Here is a 23,606-nt window from a genome sequence, read left to right as displayed (position 1 = left end):
ATCAAAAACGTACTACCAGATCGAAGTTTGTCCCGAAGATCGGCCCTACACGGCCTTTCAAGCTGGAAATCGTTTGTACCAATTCAAACGAACACCCATGGGTGTCACTAATGGGGTTTCTGCTTTTCAACGGTTTATGAATTCTTTCATTTCTGACAACAAATTATCTAGAACTTTTTCATATATAAATGATATTACTATTTGCAGTAAAACTCAGGAGGAACATGAAGTTAATTTAGAGTGTTTTTTACAAGCTGCCTCGACATAAAACCTCGAAATAAACCATGAAAAATCAAGGTTTTCACTTCATCCCATCAATTTGCTTGGGTACCAAATTTGTAACGGGATTGTGCAACCAGATCCTGAGCGTTTGAAACCTCTTTTGCAAATGCCTCCTCCTTCCGGTTCAGATTTGTTAAAAAAAAATAGGTGTCTTGGAATATTTTTGTACTATGCAAAATGGACACCTAAGTATTCATATAAAATTTGTCCATTGGTCGAAAATAAACAATTTCCGATGCCTCCTATAGTTATCAATTCCTTTGAAAAACTAAAGACGTTGCTGAATCGTCTTTAAAAGTTATTGATGATGAATTACCATTTACTATTGAAACCGATGCCTCAGAAAAACACTATCGGGGGCACTCTCTTATAGGCTGAGCATTTTTTTTCTCGATCGCTAAACCCATCTGAAATACAACTTCACATAGTCGAGAAAGAGACTTATGCCATAGTGCGTCCAAAAATGGAGGGATCTCCTTGCTGGGAAGCACTTTACTATTGTAACAAACCAGCAAACCATATCTTTTATGTTTAAACCAGCTAACCGAGGAAAAATTAAAAATGATAAAATTATACGGTTGAAAATGGAACTTCTTCCATTGTCATACGACATAAAACACTGTCCCGGAAGTGAAAACATTGTTGCCAATGCATTATCGAGAGTATGTGGTGCTGCTGCTTCTTCCTTTGAGGAACTAAAGTTACTACACTATTCATTAATACATCCTGGAGTGCAGTGCTTTTGCCATATCTGAATGTACGACTTGTGCCAAAATAAAACCTCAATTCTTCGATTCTACTAATAATACACTGATTCGTTCTACTGCTACCTTTCAGCGCCTCTCCATAGACTACAAAGGACCTGTCCCAGTATCTGCGACGGAATATCGTTACATATTTACTGTCGTTGATGAATACAGTCGATTTCCTTTTGCTTTTTTCTTGTCGTGATTGTTCTTCTCAAACCGCAATCCAGTGCCTGACAAATATTTTCTCCATATTTGGACTTCCCTTCTTTATCCATTCTGATTAAGGAACTTCGCTTATGTCGGAAGAATTCAAAACTTTTTTGATGCGACTTGGAATTGGATCCAGCAACACTACTGCATACAACCCAAGACGCAACAGTCAATGCAAGCTTTGCAACGGCATTATTTGGAACATCTTGTTATTAGCTCTAGAATCTAGACAATTACCCCTTAGCGCTTGGCAGGATGTTCTACAAGATGTTTTAAATGCTATTCGCTCCCTGCTGTGCACTACTACAAATGCAACTCATCACGAACGCATGTTCAACTTTGAAAGGCGCTCTTCTACTGGTACTGCTTTACCTGTTTGGCTCTGTGACCCAGGGAAGATATTATTAAAATGGTTTAGTAATAGGAGCAAATATGACCCGATTGTCGAGGTAGTGAAACTCTTCGAAGCTAACCCTACACATGCAAGAATATAATATAATGATGGCCGGGCAGATTCAGTAGCGCTGAGACATCTAGCCCGCTTTCCACGCTCTGGTAGACCTCAAAATCCTACTAAAAGTATTCAACACGACATTGCAAATGCAGACCCGACCCAGTTGATGGAAACAAGTCCCGTTAGTACTACACCTAATACAGAAAATGAATTTGACTATAATAGTCAGAACCCTGACAACCAACCTTCCCAGAGGACCACCTCCACGCTGATCTAACAGAATTCGCAGACCAGTCCAGCGACTGGATTTATAAAAAAAAAAAAAAAAATTCAAAAAACTATTTACAATCTCTTTTACAAGTGGGGGAGATTGTTATATTTTCATTTAAAGGAAACGCTAATGCAAATTGTTTTGTTCTTATTGTTTAAAAAAAAATATTAGATATGCAAATTCAGTTTCTTGCCACATGATTTTGCACGCGTTCTTTAAGAGACTGGGTTCTTTCTCCCTTGTGAATTTTGTTCAATAAAGTCTTGAAAAGAGGTTTTTTACGTCTTCATTTATTTACAACACTACAGGGTAAAAAGATATGCTATCACATAAGCTCGGAGGTTGGGGGGGGGGGGATCACGAGTGAATTACCAACAAATGCTTATTCTAGTGTAATCAATAGACTCCAAAAACAAAATAATAAATATAAGCAAGCCCTTTCCCTATCCCAAGTTAATATTTTATATTATATTTTATATCTACCACCAGCATTAAAAAAAAAATTCTAAATAAAAAAAAGAAAGAAAAATATTCTCTTATCGTCAATAAAAAAAAAAAAGATAGCAATCAATAAAAACATGGGCTTTTTTCCTGTTCATTTCATGATAGATAAAATCAGCTTCACACACGGATTTTTTTTTTTTTTTATCTTTCTAGCGACATCAGTTTTTTAGAGTTTATTTTTTTCATGAGTTTCATACGAAAATTTTTTTAACAAACACTTCAAATGGTGGGTAGTTTCATAAGTTGTAAAAGAAAAAAAAATTGCCACAAAGCCCAATTTTGTTATCCTTTCTACTAACACTTATGCTTCAGCGATGAAAATCTACATTTGAAAATCAGTCAAATTCACGGCCGACTAAAGTTACTAAAACTAAAACTAATTGTGGCTTAACGACCTAAAGATCTAACATTAACTTCAGTTGCTCAAAGTCTGAACAGTTGAGGATCTGTTCTCAACAATCATTCTGGCGCGAACTGGGTCATTTCAGTGGCTGACTTATTTGTTGGGCTAAGGTATTAGCCCTAGATAAACTCCTCTTTGCGATGGAGTAAGTTTATTGTTTACTGCCTGAAGTTTCTTGATCAGGAAATGCTGATAGGGCTGCCCAAGCAATTTTCATTAGGCCAAATTGTTCATCCTTTAAAGTACTTGATTGATTCTCTCCACCTTCCAACCTTGCGCCACATCTGTCTATAGTAGGAAGTAAATACTGATACATGTTGCGGGTTTTTATTTTATTTGCGTCTAATTTGATGTGTTCTCAATTACCGAATATTCAAAATAAATTGTTCCAAAGCGTAACAGCATTATCGTAAGAATGAACGAAAAGATAAAGCTTTATTGAAGAAATGAAACGAAAGCAAACTGAAGTGATTCTGGCAGAATAACGATTAAATTGAATTGACAAAATGTTGAAATAAGAAAACAGTGGCTCAGAAGACAGAAGAATAAATTCTGTCTTCTGAGCCACTGTTTTCTTATTTCAACATTTTGTCAATTCAATTTAATCGTTATTCTGCCAGAATCACTTCAGTTTGCTTTCGTTTCATTTCTTCATTAATAAATACAAGAAATGTTTGCAACGAAAGTAATTTTGTAGTTCGATCATAAAAGTGTAACAGTAGTAGCAATGTAAACGGCAACAACCGCCATTAATGATGTTTCAAATATCTGCTTGAATTTTAAACTAAACACTGATTGGAACAAACATTCAACTTCGATTCTGATTTTCTCAATCAGGAACAATCTCTCATGCACGCAGAGTATTTATCTGGAGTTTATAAAAGGGGGGTTCTTACCACTATTTTCCCACGTTTTAGCCACGAGGGTATGTACTTTGTTTGCATCTCAAGAAAAGTTTTGTGATTGCACTAAGTGAACATGTATAAGTCAGACAGCTGTGTCTTTACGTGGCAATATCCTAGGCTGTTTTTAAGGTATCCATTCTGATTAAGTACTTGCACATCTGAAAAAAGACAACTACAATACACACTCTTTAACACCTGTTTTCTAAAATTTCAATATTTTAATGATAGAATCACATCACTCATCCACAAAGCCATCTGCAGAAAACATTTAGACATCCAACTTACACACTCTTGATAAAAACTGAGGTAATACCTATTCAAACCTACGACATCACCCAACAACTTCTGCACTCTACCAAATTACCCCTTCAACAATACGGCCTTTTGCAGACGCACATATGCAATATACCAAATACAAAGTGTGATATGCGATGAGTTTTATATCGGTAGCATAAAAGAAGACATACTTAGACGTATGTGTGTGTGTAAATATCTAACAGGTAAACTCTTAAACTACTGCTCACATAGCACTGAAATTCTCAGGAAATAATATTCATGCACCAAGGGTGGTTTATAGCGAACAATATCTTTGCTTACATGTATGTATATCGCATACAGACATCGGCAAATTTACACGTCAAATGTTCATTAACCATTAGCTAACATTTTCGTTTTGTATGTGCATGCGCGTACATTTGGTTTATTCCTTCAATTTTTTATTAGGCTGAAACGCTCGTTTTTCTTTTTTTATTCTAACTGATGACACCAACTCATTGTTTCATGTCTTTGTATTAAAAATAAAAAATGAAATCATATGTAAATTTTACTCGCGGTTTGAAATTTGTAAATATGAAAACAAACCTATATATCTTTTTTACGATCTCATATTTACTTTATTTCATACATATTTAATAATAATAATAACGTTATTATTTAGAAAGCCATTCTTAGTATAGGGAGGGGAAGGTATTATTCAAACTATTTTGTACTTTCATCTAATAATTTATTAAATAAGAAACTGACATGTATTATTTCTATTTTTGTTTAATATTAGTTGACATTAAGTATCCGTTTCTCAATCCAATTTCTTGATTAGTTTATTGTAAAGCAAGTGTTGCCTAATCACTAACTGCACTTTAAAATATTTATTTTTTGAGTAGCATGAATTTAGATAAGGTGCTAAGTGTAGCACCCATATAAAAAAAAAATACAAACACTTTTTAAGGAAATCAATGATTTCCTTATAAAGTGTTTGTATTTTTCAAATCATGTATTTCGAAAAACTGCTGAGTCATTTTCCGGAAGTGACATCATGTGTTGATGATGGTTGGTGGGGGGGGGACAAACACGATTATGTTGCTTTTAAAAGTACTCTGCAGACCGCCAGGGATTACCAAACCTTTTTTTTTTTTTTAGGTGAGGTTGGGGAGTGGTGAATTCTCCCAAGCATTATCACCACTTTTTCCGTTTATGGAGAGGAGGCCAGTAGATGATTTTACTGAAATGCTGCATCAGAACAGATACTACACTTTGATTTTAGCCAAAAGGCCAACTAAGCGTAATATAGTTTTCTACCAGGAATTATCTCCTTAAAAAATGCAAAATAACCGACACAGCATATATTTTAAAAGGTGGGGAGAGGAATATGGAGTAAGTCTTGGAAATGGCTGAAGCAGTTTATGATCTCAAAAATATTTTATTTCATATATATTTTTAAACAAAGTGGGTATATGGAGTCAGGCCCAGAACCGGCTGAAGCAGTTTACGATCTCAAAATTACTTTAGAAAGCCATTCTTAATATGGGGATATCTTTTTAACTATTCTATATGTCACCTAACAATTTAATAAAAAAACTGACATGAAATACAGACCGTGCTGAAATAATAATGTTATAATTTAGAAAGCCATTCTTAACGTAGAGAGAGGAAAGTATTTTTGTAAATTATTCTGTACTTTCACCTAACAATCTATTAAATAAGAAACTGACATACCGAATACGGACTGTGCTGAAATAATATTTACATATTTATTTGGAAATTTCGCTTAAAGTTATAGTGTCGGTGGTGGTTGTGGTGGGAAACGAAACACATTAATGATGAATTTTCTGTTGAAGCAAGCGTTACCTAATCACCAACCAAGACAATGTATTTATGTATTTAGTTGGAAATTCTAATGATTCATCTTCTAACAGTGAATTCATTTTTCTTTAAATTATGATGGCCTTGGTGGGAAGAGAAATTAGTTCACATATATTGTACAATACCTGTCGAGAGTACATAAAATTGTTTCGGATATATATTTATATTACCCGTCAGAGGGTAAGAAAATTATTTAATATATGTGTTGTACATTATCCGCCCTAGGAATTGTAAAATTATTTAATATTCGTGCTGTTAATCACATGTCCTAGGGAAGTTAAAAATTATTTCATACATAATTTGTGTAATTCACGTCCTAGATTAGATAAAATATTCTTTTGCTCGAGATAGCAAATGATATATAGACATAAAAAACTCCTCTCTACTAAGAATAACAGATACGTTCAAACTTCATTTTTCTCATTGTTTTATTATACGGTCCTGAGCAACGCCGGGTGGGCCTGCTAGTATAAAATAAAATTAATGGGATTTTGTCAAAATGTTTCATCAAACGTAAAATGTTGAATGATAGCAAAAATATTGATAAGCTGTCTGACAATAAATTCTATGTCTCTGATTAAATTTCTATATTTTATTGCATGATTATATCGCTTAATAGTTAAATAGGGACTTTCAGTCATGCTTGAAAAAACAGTGACAGGTCATCACTGTGCACTTAATAACCAACACTTTATTCCAGTTGTTTTTGTTTCATAGAGTTTTTTAAAAAAACATACACACAAACTTGCATTCATATGAAATTGTTATAAAAAAATAACCAACTTATATATTAAATTATTCGTAAGGAAAATATTGTTCATCTTCATCAGAGTACTATATAAATGTGAAAACAAAGAAAAACGTTTCTATAAATAATAACATTGCATTTTTATTCATCCATTTTATCTCATTAAATAAGATTAAAATATATTTGGATAAGTTGAAATTTTTTATTTTAAACAATTTCATATTGATTTTTATTTTTTATATTTTGGTAAATTGAAATTTTTTTTATTTTAAACAATTTCATATCATATTTTATGTATTTCAAGTTGAATTGTTTATTTTAAACAATTTCATATTGACTCGTATTTTATGTAGTTGGATGAATTAAAATGTTTTCTTTTAAACAATTTCATATTGATTTGTCTTTTTGTATTTGGGTAAGTTAAAATGTCTTTATTTTAAATAATTTCATATTGATTTGTATTGCATGTATTTGGGTAAGTTGAAAATTTCTTTTAAACAATTTCATATTGATTTATATTTTATGTATTTGGGAAGTTGAATTTTTTTTTTAAAACAATTTCATATTGATTTGTACTTTATGTATTTCGGTAAGTTAAAGAATTTTTTAAAACAATTTTATTTTGATTTGTGTTTTTTTATATTTGGGTAAATTGAAATTTTTTATTTAAACAATTTCATATTGATTTGTATTTCATGTATTTGGATAAGTTAAACAAATTATTTTAAATCATTTCATATTGATTTGTATTTTATATACTTGGGAAAACTGAAATTTTTTATTTTAAACAATTTCATATCATATTTTATGTATTTGGGTAAGTTGAATTTCTTATTTTAAACAATTTCATATTGACTTGTATTTTATGTATTAGGATGAATTGAAATTTTTTATTTTAAACAATTTCATATTGTATTTTATGTATTTGGATGAATGGAATTTTTTTATTTTAAACAATTTCATATTGACTTGTATTTTATGTATTCGGATGAATGGAAATTTTTTATTTTAAACAATTTCATATTGACTTGTATTTTATGTATTTGGATGAATTGATTTTTTTTATTTTAAACAATTTCATATTGACTTGTATTTTATGTATTTGGATGAATTGAATTTTTTTATTTTAAACAATTTCATATTGACTTGTATTTTATGTATTTATATGAATGGAAATTTTTTATTTTAAACAATTTCATATTGACTTGTATTTTATGTATTTGGATGAATTGAATTTTTATTTTAAACAATTTCATATTGACTTGTATTTTATGTATTTGGATGAATTGAATTTTTTTCTTTTAAACAATTTCATATTGACTTGTATTTCATGTATTTGGATGAATTGAAATTTTTTTCTTTTAAACAATTTCATATTGACTTGTATTTCATGTATTTGGATGAATTGAAGTTTTTTATTTTAAACAATTTCATATTGACTTGTATTTCATGTATTTGGATGAATTGAATTTTTTTCTTTTAAACAATTTCATATTGACTTGTATTTCATGTATTTGGATGAATTGAAGTTTTTTCTTTTAAACAATTTCATATTGACTTGTATTTCATGTATTTGGATGAATTGAATTTTTTTCTTTTAAACAATTTCATATTGACTTGTATTTCATGTATTTGGATGAATTGAATTTTTTTCTTTTAAACAATTTCATATTGACTTGTATTTCATGTATTTGGATGAATTGAATTTTTTTCTTTTAAACAATTTCATATTGACTTGTATTTCATGTATTTGGATGAATTGAAGTTTTTTCTTTTAAACAATTTCATATTGACTTGTATTTTATGTATTTGGATGAATTGAAGTGTTTTATTTTAAACAATTTCATATAGATTTGTATTTTATATATTATGGTGAGTTATTATTTTGAACTAGCATTTAAGCCCGGTGAGTTATTGTTTTGAACTAGCATTTAAGCCCGGAGTTTCCCGGGTGTTTGGAGGTGTATGTTGAGCCAAAAAAAAAAAATTTAAATAAAAAGCGGTCGATTTTTTTAACGACCCGTATTATTACCACTTAACATTTATTGTGTATGGGCTCAAATCAAGTTATTAAGTTAGATACATGTCCAAGGAAACTATATCTAAAATTTCAATTGTTTACCCAAAATTGGCGGAGGAGTTTTCTAGAATTCTCAAAGGTCAAATCATTGAACTTTGACCCCTTAACAACAAGTTTATGGCCAAAAATCGGATTACAAATATTTTCCCAAATCTCAGTACCCTGCATATAAAATTTCGAATCTGTAGACTGAAAATTGACAGAGTTGTTGCGTAGGGAAATGTACACAGATAGACACACAGACAGACACTTTCACCTTTATATATATATATATATATATAGATAGATAGATAGATAGATAGATAATTTCATATTGATTTGTATTTTATATATTTGGGAAAATTGAAATTTTTTATTTTAACAATTTCATATTGATTTTTATTTTATGTATTTGGGTAAGTTGAAATTTTTTTATTTAAAACAAATTCATATTGATTTGTATTTAATTTATTTGAGTAAGTTGAATTTTTTTTTAAACAATTTCAGATTAATTTGTATTTTATATATTTGGATAAGTTGAAATTTCTTTTGTAAACAATTTCATGTTGATTTGTATTTTACGTATTTCGTTAAGTTTAAAGTTCTTTTTTTTTTAAATAATTGGATATTGATTTGTGTTTTATGTATTTGGGTTAATTGAATTTTTTTAAAGCAATTTCATATGAATTTTTTTATATATTTGTGTAAGTTGAAATTTCTTTTTTTAAACAATTTCATATTGTTTTGTAGTTTATGTACCTGGATAAGTTAGCATTTCTTTATTTTAAACAATTTGATATAGATTTGTATTTTATTTTATGTATTTGGGTAAGTTGAATTTTTTTTTTTTAACAATTTCATATCGATTTGTATTTTATATATTTGGGTCAGTTGAATTTTTTTTTAAACAATTTCTCTATGTATTTGTATTTTATATATTTGGGTTAGTGGAATTTTTTTTTTAAACAATTTCATATCGATTTGTAACTTATGTATTTGGGTAAGTTTGATTTATTTTTTTTTTTAAACAATTTGGTATTGATTTGTATTTTATATATTTGGATAAGTTGATTTTTTTTTTTCAAACATTTTCATATTGATTTGTATTTTATGTATTTGGCTAAGTTGATTTTTTCTTCTTTCAAACAATTTCATATTAATTTGTATTTTATATATTTGGGTAAGTTGAATTTTTTTTCATACAATTTCATATCAATTTGTATTTTATACATTTGGGTAAGTTGAACTTGTTCATAAACTATTTAAACATGCGGATGCATGTAAAAAATGGCTACATTAAAAGGATTTTGCTTTTATTCCTTTAACACTGTTTTCTTTTTATCTTTTTTTTCGTCTGTTTGTGTAATGTTTCTTGTTTTCAATGTTCTATTATTAGAAAAAGATAACAACAACAAGAAGATGAGTGCAAAGGTTTCTTGCCACCCAAATTCCAATGATAACCAATGGCAATTCTCAGCAAGAATTCAATGGGAAGTGACTATTGCGATAATGCAATTCATTTGCAAAGTTATTGAAAGTAGTCGAGAGTACTGGAAATCTGGGGAGACTCCAGCGAACACCACCGGTTGTTGTTAGTAAGTTTTCTCTGATGATGACGACTTGTGTGAGAATTCAAAATAAATAAATAAAAATAATAATAATAATCTGCTTCATTGTATGCATTAATGATTCAATTTTGTGGTTTTCTTGCCTTCAAAAAATGTGACCAACAGAGAATAAAATTAACTTCTCTAACAATGACCATATTGTGCAATTAAGCTTTAATACAAATCAATAGAAAAATCAGAGGAAATCAATATACAAAAACGAAATGGAGAAATGAGTAAACGATTAAAATATATTTCAATCTTGTGTTTATGAATGAATAATGTGAATACAAACAAGAGACACCTCAAAATGACAGATTCGTACAAAAATTGGTTTTAATACCACATCATATCTTACAACTACGTCCGATGATTAATAATTATTTACCTGCTAAAAGTCAACAAGCTTTGGGAGTCCATGTCTTTTCTATAAAAGGGATCAGTCAGAGGAGTCAGGGCAACAGTAACAGACACAGCTACTAGGTAGTAGTGATGGGACGATTCCAATACAATTACAGATTCTGATTCTTACAAATCTCTACATATTTATTATAGATTTTTTTTTTTTTTTGGTGTTTTTTCAATTATTTTTTCAGATTATCATAAATATGTGCATATATTTTCACAAACGTAAAAATATATTTTGGGGGTGATATATAGAATTTAATTTTGTTGATAGTTTAAAATCAATAAATATTTAGAATTATTTTTATTAGTACCAGCAATTAAAAATTTAAGTTTTAAACAAAACAAACAAAAAAAATAAACAATTGAAAGAATCGTTTTTTACATAAAAAGTACACGTAAATTTTTTTGATTGCGGTACCAATTCCGATACACCAAAACGTTCCAATTTTTACGATTCCGATCAATCGTCCCAGCACTAATAGATTGGAACGCAAATTATGATCAGCTCATACACCCACACACACGCGCGCGCGCGCACACACTGACTGGCAAAATGAACGTAAACAAGTAGACACTTCGTACATTGACTCATTCCTCTACTCGCCCCCACAAACAAAAGAAAACAATTTAACGTTCTAAACTTACGCTCACCCACAGGTGCGACTTTTTCAAGTCGCACGTGTTTATTGTTTTTGTTTCAAGTTGATCCAAACGAATCGAAATTCATTTAAACTTCACCAATAGAAAGGAAGAATGTTAACAATTCTTGGAAATACTCATTTGATTTCACCAAATACTACCAACTATGCACAGTTTGTTGTCAACTGCTAATGCAAATCCACGTTTGCCATGTCAAAGAATTCAAACTTTTAATAGAAAGGAACTTTTCATCGAATAAGCATCGTAATAAATAATTCAACATTCGACAAGATTTTCAGGAACATTTCAACTTAAATATTCAAATGCTCATTAAGAATTCTTTCAACCACCAAATTTAAAAGCTAATATTTGGAACATGAGAAAGTTTCATAAAATAATCAGCTGAAAATGAGAATTTATATAATAAGATGATAGCACCTACCTTATCTTTAATGATATATTAATTCTGTGAGATTTTCACAGGTTGCATTGGTTATTTATAACTGTTTCTTTTTATTTATTTTGTATCTTCAAAAACTAAATTCTAAGAAATCTAATATGTCCCGCACTATCAGCCAAGTTCCAACCTCTGTCTCATCATCACAATGTTGCACCCTTGTGCCTGTTTTTGAAATGTGCTCTGATGAATGCGAAGCCCTTATGCCCCCCTCGACGTACATACTCCAGACTAACTTGACAAGCAAAAAAATCCGCCCCTTTACTGTTGAGATCCCCAAATGCCGGAATGACTTCTACTCAATAGTTTCTTTCCCTCAGACTGCTATATTTTGGAATTCCTTCCCTGTTTCTTGCTTATCTGACTATACTAACCTGCAGAATTACGTTTCTGAATTTTTGAAATGAGGATTGATTATTCATATTATTTTAATTCTTCTGACTACTGTTTTCATCTTGAGTGTTTTTTTCACAATGTTTTGGTCAATCTAACCTCTGACCTTTTTCAGGTGTATCTTGTTAAACTCGGGAATGTTTCTGTCGAACTTGGAAATTTGAACAGAATTTCAAACAAACCCCATTATTTACTTCACGTGGGTATCATGCTCTCATTCCATCAGCCATTATTGGATAGAGATTTTTAAGTAATTTGCAATTATATTTTTCAGTCGCTCACACTGAGAATTGAACCTACAACCTTCAGGAGAACATCACTTTTACAATTGGTTCCGTTCGAAATTCTTTTCAAATTCCCAAGTGCAACAGAAACATTTCCAAGTTTGACAAGATACATTTGAAGAAGGTCGAAGATTACATCAAACAAAACTGTGAAAATGGCCCTCAAGATGAAAACGGTAGTTTGAAGAATCCAAATAATATGAATAACCTGCAGAATTTTAAATATACTGTGAACAAACATCTCGTTGTTCAACTACACACAGTCCCTCTTAGACATAGTAGCCTTTAACTCCAAGTGGCAATATGTCTTGTTGGGATGAAAAGAGTTTTAAAAAAAAAATTGATAAACCTAAAATATTGCGAATCACCATTTAAAATATGATTTCTCTACATATTGTATAACGTTATTCAAATTGATATTTAAAACTACTCAGCGTGAGGTTGCATATGAACTTGTTAAGACTGACAGTTTTTTGCTAGCGAAAACAAAATATTAGTTTTAAAGTAGAACTACTTACATGATACGAAAATGTAATTAAGATGTCATGCAACAAAAAAAGGTGGTCTATAATTCATAGATAACAAAAGTTTAAAGTTATTTTTGTTTTTCTTGAGAATATTCGCAGCCGTCGGTTGACCACGTTGAGGATTGGCGTGAATTTAGGTTATACATCAGAGACAGATCAATAATTCAGGAAAATGTATTTAACCTAAAAGAAGAAAAAAGTCGACAACAAATGCGCCAATGTGACATATTGATTTTGTCCGCTTCATCGTTAAACAAATATGCATTTCAAATGAGTTAAACTGTAACTGTTTAATTAAAATATGTTTTATGCAAATAAGTTCCAATGAAATTTCCTTTTCGCACCAGAAAACATTTCCTTTTAAAATTTGGTGCTAACAATTACATAAGAATTGAATAAACTGAAGATATTTTTGTTGCATTTCAATTTTCTAATGAAAATGATTTGATATTGAAATGTGTTTTAAAATCATTCTATGTTGATAAATAGTCCAAAAGTTTTTCACATTGGCATTCAATTTGAATGATTTTTACGAAGATGAACATTTTAAAATAATTATTTAGGATGAAATGGTTTATAAAAGACAAGAAACCCATACCTGTTAAATTGAACTATATTCCAGAGATCCGTGCAAATGCAGCAAAACTATTTATTGAATTCTAAGACCAAAACTTATTTAGACAAATCAGTGGTTGTTGATTACATTCGAAACAGAGCTGAGATGGCGATGTAGGAAGTTTAGCTTGTCGGTCGCGATTTTGTTCAAACCAAGAAGACAATGACGAAGATAAAAAGTAAACATGTGTTATTGTTCACTGCCACGTCAGTAAATACAACTCAAGGGCTGAAAAAATATATATCGATTCAGTCGATTCAAAAGGAAGCAAAAAACTCCGATCAACAATTCGATCTTGTTCCCACCTTCAATCCTTCTGTCAGATTAAAGAGAACTACTTCTTTTTCTTCCTTTCTTTTCTTTTTGTTTATATTAGTCAAATAAACTTTCGCGCCAATCCAATAGAATGAAGCAATCGCACAGGTGTAACAATGGGCGCCTGACCACCTGGCTACTACCTTGCATTAGATCAATCTGATACAAACGAAGGCAACCTTTTTCCTAACAGCTGTTTCTTATACTTCATAAAAACAACTCGATGTTATGATCCTTAGAAAATTGCTCTTTCACGGCTGATATTATTATGGCGGCTCTCATGAAGATTTTCTAACTTTTTTCACAAAGTTCAAATATAAATAATATTTTGAACACGGGAAAAGTTTCAAGAGCGAAGCCTGTTCACACTGCGTATATGTACGTACGCTGAATAGTCCGTTCTTATTGCTTATCTTTAAGTACTATTAACAGTTCAGTTCTATTGCACATCTGAACAATGAATAGTATGTTTGTACTGCGTATTAAGATGTATAGTCCGTTTATATCATGTATGAACAGTTAGTTCTTATTGCGCATATTAATGAACGATGAATACTTCATTTATATTATGTGCCTGTGCGTGCTATAAATACTCTGTTCATATTACGTAACTGTCCATACGATTAAGAGTTCATTCTTATTTCATACCAGTACGAACGATGAACAGTTCATAATATAACGTATCTGTCGGTACTTTAATAGTCTATACGATGTATAGTTTGTTCTTATTGTGTACGAATAAGGGATAGTCCTATTTATATTACGTAAATTTTAACATGGCATAATATGAGCATAACATCCATTTGAAAATTCAAATATATTACATTTGTATTGAATTTGATCCAGTCATCACCAAGTAGGAGTCATAAATTTAAATTTCTTAAGATCCGTTAAAATTTAGATATTTTTAGAATCAAAATCATGTCATGCATTTTGATCAAAATTGGAATAAGGAAACTAGATATAAGGTTTGGTAGCATTATATATTGCTTTGTGAAGAGACATATAAGTGGTGCGAATCTAGGTGTATCAGAATTTTTGGGAAATCTTTGACACCCCTAACACAAAACTTCGAATAAAATATAAAAAAAACTCATAAGTGGGTTGTTTATTTTCTTTATGAATATACTTCCAAAATAAACTATTAAAGTTGGTTGGTTATTTTTGTTTTACGACATATCAACCCTTTTCAGGTTATTTAATGTCGAATCTAACGTTCTCATCTTTATTAGTTGTTTTTTTTTTTATCTTTTATTGGTTTTGTTTATTCACAACTTTTCGGCCAACTATTCCTCTGGCCTTCGTCAGGTGGTAACCGCGACGGATAGGAACTTTGAATCTCCTAACTGCATTCTCAGCCATCACTGCCATCCGTAGTTGTTGTCGTCTCACCACATTTTGACCAATTAACCTCTGGTACGCTTTGGGTGGGATTGAAACCGCCATCTTCAGACAATGTTCATTTGGAACTGCAGAGATTCAACGTCTCTATCAACTGCGCCACGGGCCCCGAAGGGCGATCAAGGTTGGATTCTTTGATCTTATAAATCCATGTTTTTATTTATCTGATCTTCCATAGTCGGGTCCGTACCGATTGGTATATATATATATATATATATATAATTCCTTAATTGGAATTCATTTTTGAGATGAGCATTATATATTAATTTATTTTTATTTCGGACTATTAGTCTCATCTTTATTAGTTGTTGTTTGCCCTTGATCGCCCTTCGGGGCCTGTGGCGCAGTTGATAGAGATGTTTTTTTTTTCAATTTTTAAACTTTAAAAATCTATCAAAATTTTTCTATTGGTTCAATTTTTATGATATTTTCAGGGTCAATGTGAAATTTTATGCTCTTTCCAATAAACTGAATATAATATTTTAGACAAAAGTTTTGTTTCTTTTATTTCACCCCCCCCCCCATTTTGAAATGTCTATTAAAATTTTAATAATTAATTTACTCCCCACAGTTTTGTATATCACAAATTGAAGATAAAAGATCAATAAATAATATATTGTAAATTAAAACAAAAAAAGGAGCGTTTTTTTGGAAATTTACCTGTAAAGTCCAAAGTGTAAAACCATTTTTTTTAATTGGAAGCCTATGTTCTGCTTATATTGTTCCAGTAAGTAAGTAATGGAAGCTGACGATAATTTGTTCTATTTCATTCAATGTTTTCTTTTTTCAGATATTTTTTAAAAAAATTCACTCGATAAAGAAGAATGAAAATATAATAAACTAGCATTTCAGCCCGGCGTTGCCCGGGTGTTTGGAGGTGTATGCTGAGCAAAAAAAAAAAAGAGTAAATTTTTTTTTAATTTGACCCCTATTATGACCCCTTAAAATTTATAGTTTCGGGCTCAAATCACTTTATTAAGTTAGATCCAGGTTCAAGGAACCTATATCTAAAATTTCAAGTGTCTAGACCCAAAATTGTCGGAGGAGTTTGGTAGAGTTCTTAAAGGTAAAATCCTTGAAATTTAACCCCTTAACAGCCAAATTTCTGGCTGACACCCGTCACATTGATTTTCCCAAATCTCAGTACCCGGTATTTCAAATTTCGAGTCTATAGACTAAAAATTGACAGAGTTATTGCGTAGGGAAATGTACACAGACAGACAGACAGACAGACACGTTCACTTTTATAGATATATATAGATTAAAAATTTATGTATACATAAAAAAGAACCCGGGAAGGGGGGGGTATAGGATCGAACCTGAGGCGAAGTTTGAAAATAAAATCGGCCAGCCAGAATGAGTTAGTGAAAGATGTTTGAATTTATTTAAGTAAGAACGAAATTGACAGGTGCATGCCCGGAAGTAGTAACTTATCTTGCCTTTGGTAACATTTATTTGTTATATAGATGTTTTTTTTTGTTTGTTTGTTTTTTCACTTCTTTGACACATTTTGTTTCGTAAATTGTTAGGTGAAGTACAAATTGTTTGGCTAAGATACCCATTTTCATTATAGCCTTCAAAATCATATTGTTATATTTGGAAGGATTTGAAACAGAACACATAACATTTTCTTTTGACCACTTACAGGCCATGCAGTCGGTGCTCCTATTACATTAATTTTACATACAAAAGTAATCACTCACTATTTATTTTTTTATACTTCTTTCTTTAAACATCTTTTGGAGCTGTTGAAAAAGTAGATTTTGCCTGTTTGGGAAGAAGCATAAAAATTTACCCGTTTTTATACATTTTCAAGTTTAATTAATTTTTAACAGTAATTGTGTTCAATATGTAGTTATATGAAAGTACAGAATATACTGGTAAAAATGTAACTTATCTTGCCTTTGGTAACATTTTTGGGGTTGAAAAGTGAGTAAGATACTCAAACTTTATTTTTTGGGAGGAGGGATTAGGTTATGACTTTGAAGTTAACTTAATTTTTATCAGTAGTCGAGTTCATTAAATTTTTAGATGAAAGTACAGAATAGTTAATCATGCCCCCTCCCCCATGTTAAGAATGGGCTTTTAAATAATAACGTTATTATTTTAATATGGTACTTGCATCCTCATAAGACCAAATTTTGACACAAGCCCATTCTTAATATGGGAAACATCTGGTTGCCCAAAATAGGAGAACTCTGGGTTGGAAAAAACAACTGATTTAATATAGAAGGATTTTTTTATTTTTGATTTAATATAGAAGGATTTTTTTATATAAAGAAATCACTACTTATCAAGGCCTGGAGGTCACTCAAGGATAAGGGTTAATGAGTGTACAGTAGTCAACTGGACAATATCGTAGTAATCGTTAGTAGTGGATATTTGGTAAATTGAATTTCTTAAGGGGACGGCTCATCAAGAACTTGTTCATGTTGGATTGAAGACAAACATATTGTAGTCAATTGGAAAGCAAGAAAATGGAACAGAGTTCCACAGTAGTACAGTTCTGAGAAATAAGCTTTGTTCATGGAATCTACGTTTAGTTTTAGACACAGATAAAGAGTGGGGGAAATTATTGACAGTGGTTTCAGCTAGACTAGCGAGGGTACCCAGCATTGCCCGGGTATTACGAGGTGTGTGTGCTCTTAAATCAAAATGAAACCCAGGGGTGGGAGGCGGGGGAATAAAAAAAAAGTTTTGGTAAGTTGGTAGGATCGAACCCGAAGCCCTGAGGCAAAGTTGGAAAATAAAATGTGAAAAAAAAACATAACACGTTAACTGCTCGGCCAGCCAGAATGAGTTACTGAAAGATGTTTGAATTTTAGTAAGAAGAGAATTGACAGATGGCCGCACTCTATGATGTCAAGTAGAAGACGTAGAGTTAACATTTTGTGCGAGCGTTATGACGATGATGACGACGACAACAACATAAGCAATAGCCATTCAGCAGTTAACATTTTCTGCGGGACAGTTTTTAATGAGGTCAATAACCTGGTTTGTTTGTTTTTACCTAACTTTGGGGAAAAACAGCTCCCCCGTTTATTAGGGGAGAGTCTCGTCTCGAAATGAAAGCAACCATCTGATATGACGATGGTAAGCCAACATTGACCAAACGTTACATTGCTTTCTAGAGACCACTGGCCATGGGCCAGGGATTCGAATCGAGTTTCACTTTTTTTATACCGAAAAACGAAAGCAAGATGCGGCGATCCCAAAATGTCAAATATTTAACGTCTCACAGTCAGGCAAATTAAATAGACGGGCGACCCCTGTTCGTAACTCGTAGATATTATGATTTCAACGTGATATAAAAAGTTTTAAAAATGAGTGACAGCCTCGAGAAGCCACCAAAAAATCCTTTTGCGGACATACAAAAAAAGCATACATACATACACACACACATTTTCGCTTTTATATATATATAGATGAGTATTTTTTGTGAAAGTCAGGCAAGAGGGAAACTATAGACAGAGACAGGCCTGCAACGTCTCTTCTGAGGGAAAAAGGTTGCAAGAAAGAGAAAAAGGCAGTCTATTTTGTACTCTGTCAAGGCAGGATAGGCTGTTTTTAGCAGCTCCTGCCCAGATGTGGCAGCAATACTCCATCCTTGAACGTACTTGGCACTTATACAGGTAGAGAATTGCATCAGCAGTGAGATATCTACTGGAGTGGTAGAATGATACCACCATTTTTCCGGCAACCTTGGCAACAGACTTGATGTACGTGTTCCATTTCAGATCAGGAGTAAAGGTCAAACCCAGAAGCTTGTCAAAACATGGAGCCTCCCCAAGGTGAGAGCCATCCATTTCAATTGATGCCACATGGGGATACAAAACACTGATAATGTAAAGATAGAAGTTTGGTTTTAGATGCATTAAAATTAACCAGACCCCTCTTTCCCCATTTCACCACGTGCTCAAGATCAGAGGAGAGAGAATCAGAGAGAACTTGGTCGTTTACAGTCTTTGAAGTGTTGTCATAGATGATAGTGTCATCAGCGTAAATGTCTATGAATGATCTTAGAATGTGACATTAGAAATCATTAATGTAGATCAGGAAGAGAGTTGGGCTCAGGTTGAACCCCTGAGGGACTCTAGCATTAATACTGTGAGCTTCTGATTTCTACCCATCAACCACTACTCTTATGAACCTATCCGAGAGAAGTGATTTAATAATTAAAAAGATATTTCCAGCTATACCATAGTTGGAAATTTTGTGGAGTAAACCTTTATGCCATACTTTATCAAAAGCTTTTGATATGTCAAGAGCAATTGCCCTAGAAAGGAAGTCTCCATCAAGACATTTGCTAATCCTGTGATATATAACTGTTAGCACATCTGCTGTAGATCTAGCAGAACAGAAACCATAATGCATTTCACTTAAGAGGTTATTTTTGCTGAGGTGGTTGACTATTTCTCTATTTAACACAGCTTCCAGCAACTTACTCATGACACATAGGAGACCGATTGGTCTGTACTGAGAGGGAGATGACCGATCACCTAAATTTTTGAATACAGGACATACTGATGAGATTTTCCAGGGTGTTGGGAAGCAATTCTCCTTAAGACAACGCTTAAACAGTTTTGTAAGTTTGGGAGCTAGTTCTGGTTGAAGCTTTTTGAGCACTATAATTAAAATGCTGTCAGAGCCAGTTGTTTTATTGGAATCGAGGTTCTTGATAAGCTTGGCAACATCATGCACAGATATTTGTATGTCGCATAGCAAAGAGTTTTGCTTTGTCCGATGCTGACAATATTACCTCAGGTCTATTGATGATCGTTGGAATGCAGCTTCTGTTCAGGAGCCTGTTTATTATTTGCCAAAACTGGTGGGAACCCAGCTCCCTTAGCTACTTTGGACTTGACAGACTGAACATACAACTCTCTTGCATTTTTTAATTCTTTTTAAACATGGAATGCATAGGTACATCTGATATAAATGTACAGAAGCTATCCTAGTTAGCCATAGAGTATCAGTATACTGTGTAATGGAAAGGTACATCAGAGAATTTATTACATTTTGTTTTTATCTGAACTGAGACAACTGAGTGGTCGGAAGATCCCAATGGAGACAGAATGGAGGACGAACATCAAGTTGTGAGGAAAAGCTCTACGAGATTTGCATACTCATCGTCAGTGTCATGATTTTTTGCATCATTGTCCTAAGACACACTAGACTAAACATCAGAACAGATTCTTTTTACTAGGAATAAAATAAGTAGGTTTTTGATGAATATCACATTTTTACAGGTACAATCACCTTCACGTAAAATAAAAATACATTGGTTTCATCATTCTACCGCTTCATTAAAATTTCGTATTTCCATTGCATGTGCACAGGTGAAAGGATTCGGAAAATTATTTTTGCATATGATGCCTCTTCTCTGTCATAAAATATACTGCACTCCCTCATAATTTTAACCTTATCTATGCTGAAGTAATATTTATTTTATCTGTTAATAAACAATGCCTAGAAACAAATTCATAAAATATGCACAAAATGATGATGTCACCGATTCAATGGCAAGCATTGCAAGTCCGTATTAATCACTTAATACAAAAGAATACAATTTCATTCAATTACAAAACTCAAATAAGAAATTCGAAATAAAAATATAATTTATGAGCCTTATTTCACATAGTTTTTAGTACAAAAAGGATTACTTAAATTTGGGGCTTCTCTCAGATTTACTAAGAACAAATTATTTTCTGCATGAAAGGTTTTCAGTTGAAACCAAATTCTTCAATTAGTTTTCTTGGTTGGAGGAAGAAAAGATGCAACAGGGCAGAGGCTTACACTGTACGTTCCGAGGGAAACAGAAGCTCTTTCCAGCCGGGCCTTTGGTTTTTTATGAACATGGTTAATTCTGTCCCCCATCTTTCCGAGATTAGTATTTACTCCTCTTCTCTTTTCTTCTACCTTTTCTGGTATGACTGTTTCCCTTTCAAATAAGACAAATAATGAGAAGTACTGTCATGATTTTTCGATTGGTTATGAACTAACACAAATTGTTCATGAACCCACCTGTATGACTGACACTGACGGACAATTTGCAAGTCTCCTTGACTTTTTCTTACAACTTGCCTAGAATTGTGCTCATCCTCTGTTCTGTCTCCATTGGGATCTTCTAATCACTAAGTTACTTCGGTTAAGATAAAAAAAAAATGTAATAAGTCCTCAGATATACCTCTTCATTGTACTGTATATCAATGCTCTATTGCTGATTCAGATAACTTCCAAACATATCAGATATACTTCTGCGTTTCATGTTTAAAAAGAACATGTCCTCTTGTCCTCTATACTATCTGACCAGACGAGATGATTAATTGTCGGTACAGGCTACTTCATACTTCCAAGAAATTCCAGTAAAAGCCAAACAGCTAGCCATGGTTCACTCCAGAAGGTGCCACTGCCATTATGTACAGAAACCACTATTTCCACTCTTTTCAGCAAAATAGATGTGCTGAGACTAAATCTGCCTTTAGGACTGCCAGTAACCACTGTAAAAGAGTAATAAAAAACGTGATAGAGTCATATGTTCAGTCTGTCAAGTCCAAAGTAGCTGACCAGTGGCTTGAATCCTGAACCGAAGTGTGTCTTCTATCCCAGCCATCACCAACCTAACCTGGACCTGAGATAATTTCATTAGCTTTTGACAAAGCAAAACTCTTTGCCAAAAACTTTGCAGCAAATTCTACCCTTTTCAATCATGGCCGCCTACCCACTGTATTTTCTTTCTGTGTCTGAAAATATCCTATGGCATACAAATATCTGTGTGTGATGTTGTCAAGCTTATCAAAGATCTTGATTTCATTAAAGCAACTGGCCCTAACAGCATTCCAATTATAGTGTTCAAAAAGCTTCAACAGAAACTAGCTCCCATGCTTACAAAGCTGTTTAAACATTGCCTTAAAGAGAAATGCTTCCCAACACCATGGAAAACTTCATCAGTCTGCCCTGTATTTAAAAATTCTGGTCATCAGTAATCTGCTTCTCAGTACAGACCAATCACTGTGTGTCATGAGCAAGTTGTGGGAATCTGTGATAAATAGAGAAGGGGTCAACCATCTCAGCATACAATATGATTTCCGTCCTGCTAGATCTACAGCAGATGTGTTAATTGTCATATTACACAGAATTAGTGAAACTCTTGACAAGGGCTTAATTTCTAGAACAATAGCTCTTGACATAATTAAGGTTTTTGATAGGGTATGATGGGCAAGATTTCTAACTATGCAATAGCCGGAAATGCCCTCTTAAGTATTAAATCTTTTCTCTGTTATGCTGGGTAGAAATCTGAGGCTCACAGTATAAACGCTGGCATCCCTTAAGGTTCCATCCTGGGTCAAATTCTCTTCTTGATCTTCATCAATGATCTCTCAAATCACATTTTGAGATCATTTGTAGACATTTTTACAGATGACACCACAATCTATTGCAACATTTCAAAGCCCAACAATGACCAAGACCTTTCTGATTCTCTCTCTTCTGATTCTGAGCACATGGTGCAAGGGGATAAAGGAAGCTAGTTAATTCTAATGCATCTAAAACCAAACTTCTTTTCATCATAATCGCTCTGACCCCCATCTTGCCCACATTGAAATGGATGATTCATCTTCGGGAAGCACCATGTCTTGCCAACCTTCTGATCTGAACATACATACATACATACATTAAATCTGAACATACATACATACATACATTAAATCTAAACATACATACATTAAATCTAAACATACATACGTACATTAAATCTGAACATACATACGTACATTAAATCTGAACATACATACGTACATTAAATCTGAACATACATACGTTCATTAAATCTGAACATACATACGTTCATTAAATCTGAACATACATACGTACATTAAATCTGAACGTACATGCATACGTACATTAAATCTGAACGTACATGCATACGTACATTAAATCTGAACGTACATGCATACGTACATTAAATCTGAACGTACATGCATACGTACATTAAATCTGAACGTACATGCATACGTACATTAAATCTGAACGTACATGCATACGTACATTAAATCTGAACGTACATGCATACGTACATTAAATCTGAACGTACATGCATACGTACATTAAATCTGAACGTACATGCATACGTACATTAAATCTGAACGTACATGCATACGTACATTAAATCTGAACGTACATGCATACGTACATTAAATCTGAACGTACATGCATACGTACATTAAATCTGAACGT

The 23,606-nt window shown here is 32.4% G+C and overlaps 1 protein-coding gene across 2 annotated transcripts in view; it reads right to left on the bottom strand.

Annotated features, from left to right (window-relative positions):
* Positions 1–14,146, bottom strand: part of LOC145249652 (ras and EF-hand domain-containing protein homolog) — a 193,485-nt gene extending 179,339 nt beyond the window's left edge. Inside the window, exon 1 of one of the 2 annotated variants that reach the window (XM_080111420.1) lies at positions 13,638–14,146. The gene's annotated coding sequence lies outside the window, so the exon portion shown is untranslated. Of the gene's footprint in view, positions 1–13,030; positions 13,168–13,637 lie in introns of those variants that run through there. The other variant, XM_080111421.1, reaches the window with a different exon arrangement.
* Between the last annotated feature and the right edge of the window lie 9,460 nt (positions 14,147–23,606).

This window comes from Euprymna scolopes, chromosome 28 (genome assembly GCF_053919585.1).
Source record: "Euprymna scolopes isolate OS-2025 chromosome 28, ASM5391958v1, whole genome shotgun sequence".
NCBI lineage: Eukaryota > Metazoa > Mollusca > Cephalopoda > Sepiida > Sepiolidae > Euprymna > Euprymna scolopes.
Note: the sequence above shows the minus strand (reverse complement) of the source record. Positions and strands in the feature narration are given on the sequence as shown.